Raw genomic sequence first — 2,541 nt, forward strand, 5'->3', positions numbered from 1 at the left:
ATTCTTCTGTAGAGGTGTGAACAAGGCCAGGACTGTGGATGAGCAGGGAGAGGCCTTCACTCCAGGAGAGGTCAGCATTTTCTTCCCATATTCTGCTGCTCCTAGAACAACACTTTACCACTGCCCCAACCAGTCCTAACCACTGACTTCAGTTTAGTCTTTACTGGCCATGACTGAGCCCTAAGAGTAACTTTTCTCCTCTGTACAAAGAGACAAAACTCCTACCTTGGGTAGGCCCTGCTAGGGCAATTTTCTGTCCACGCAGGAATTCAAAGAGACTCCCTGGATCTTGTCCTTGCTCCCTAATGGCCAGGCATCACTGTGACAGCTATCTCATCACCACCCAGAACAGGTTGGGCTCCAGGAACCTGAACTCTGAAACTGCCATCTCTCTGAGGTCTAGCCTTGCATGAATTGTTGCTCAGAACTCTCCTCTTGCCTCCTGGACCCCTGGGTAGTCCCCCCTCATTCCTTGGTCCAACTGGGGGAGGTATCTCTGTGACAGTCCCACTGAGTACTGTCCTACTCTCCCATCATCACCACCATGGCAGAGCCTCTGCCTATCTTATTCACCACTGGATTGCCAATACCTGACTGGGACCTGGAACAAAATAGGAGCTCCTCTACCAAGAACTGCCTGCTTAGGCCAGGTCCTCCCACCCCTATGCTGTCAGTACTTGAACTCACCTTCACTTTTATGAGAACACTGCATGAAAACAAAAACAAAAACAAAACAAAACAAAACAAAAAACCATAGGGGCATCTGGGTGGCTAGGTTGGTTAAGCATCAGACTCTGGATTTCAGCTCAGGTCATGATCTCAGGATCATAAGACCGAGCCCAGCCTTAGGCTCCGTGCTCAGTGGGGAGTCTGCTTGAAGATTTCTCTCCCTCTCCCTTTGCCCTTTCACTACTGCTCATGCTCCCTCTCTCTAAAAAATAAATCAGTGCTCGCTTTGGCAGCACATAGACTAAAATTGGAATGATACAGAGAAGATTAGCATGGCCCCTGTGCAAGGATGACACGAAAAATAAATAAATCAATCTTTTAAAAAAAAACATAAACAAAGTCAGACAAATGACAAATGGAGGAAACATTTATACAGAAGACAAAATGCTAATTCCTTTAATATTTTTATAAAGCAATAAGAAAAATACCTTTGTTCATATTCTTTATCCAATTAGAAAATTTAAAAAAAGAAAATTTACAAAAAAGAGAAAAATAAACATTTTTATATCTGTGAAAAGATGGCTTAATCTCACCCAAAACAGAAGAAAAATAAACTAAGCAGTGATCTATGCCCCTCAGATTGGCTTAGACCGAATAGGATATATTTATGAGAGATCTATTTGCATGTGTTCACAGTAATAGGTAAGGATATTCATTACAGCATTGTTTGGAGCTGCAAAGGACCAGACAGTAATGATTTTAGTTTGAGGACCATAAGGTCCAAAAAAAAAAGGAACTAGTGAGCTGGATTTAGTCAGCAAGCCATATTTACCAACCTAGTTCAGATGAACAAAAGACTAGAAGTGATCTTGATGCCATCACTAGAGGAATGCCTAAACACATATCTCATATCCCTAGGATGGAATATGCCTGCAGAAAAGATGTGCTTATCAGTTGCCTCCGTGTGCATTTTTTAAAAAATTTTATTTATTCATGGAGAGAGAGAGAGAGAGAGAGAGAGAGAGAGAAGGCAGGCAGAGACACAGGTAGAGGGAGAAGCAGGCTCCACGCAGGGACTCGATCCCGGTCTCCAGGACCACACCCTGGGCCGAAGGCAGGCACTAAACCGCTGAGCCACCCAGGGATCCCCTCCATGTGCATTTTGAAAAAAAGAAAAAAAGAAAAAAAACACATATATCCTGTGAACCCTAAAATTCTCTGGAAAGACACAGAAGAGCTATCCTGTGGAAAAAGAAAACTAGGAGTCTAAGGGAGCCAAGGCTGGGAAGAAAACTTTTCACAGCACACTCCATTGCTCTGTTTGAAATGTATTCAAACCATAGGTACATGTTAACATTAAAAAAAAAAAAAAATAGCCCTCTAGTCCCCCAAATAAAGATGTTCCCTGAAACAAATGGACTCATGGTGAAGTAAGTTTGCTCCACACAGGGTTAAACAACATTAAAGTATCTTTGCTGCAAGACCGGTGGGGTGGGGGAGTGGTCTTTAATATGCTTCTGTGCCTCCTCCCCTGAATCCCGAGGACGACACTGTATTTTCCATGCTTGTTGCAGGACTATAGAGAACCTCTGTGGGCCAGTATTCTGTGGAAGAGGTGCTGATTTTCAGCAAGCCCAGATGCCACTGCACTCACTATTCTATTCTTTGACACACACACATACACACACTCTATGCTGCAGCCTTTTTTTGAAATGCATTTCTTAGGTCACTAATCTCATGAGATGCTCCATGGTCAAACATTCTTGGGAAACACTGCCTAAGTGATGACAAATTATTGCTCACACTTCTTCCACATTTTATTACTTCTCTGTCTTTGCTCACACCATCTATTCCATCTGACTGCTTTTTGTT

General features: G+C 42.9%; 1 non-coding gene across 1 annotated transcript; it reads left to right on the forward strand.

Annotated features, from left to right (window-relative positions):
- Positions 1-946: 946 nt before the first annotated feature.
- Positions 947-1,049, forward strand: LOC121476712. The gene has a single exon (XR_005984002.1). It is a non-coding gene; the product is annotated as a U6 spliceosomal RNA (small nuclear RNA).
- Positions 1,050-2,541: the final 1,492 nt, after the last annotated feature.

Source organism: Vulpes lagopus, chromosome 15 (genome assembly GCF_018345385.1).
Source record: "Vulpes lagopus strain Blue_001 chromosome 15, ASM1834538v1, whole genome shotgun sequence".
Taxonomy (NCBI): domain Eukaryota; kingdom Metazoa; phylum Chordata; class Mammalia; order Carnivora; family Canidae; genus Vulpes; species Vulpes lagopus.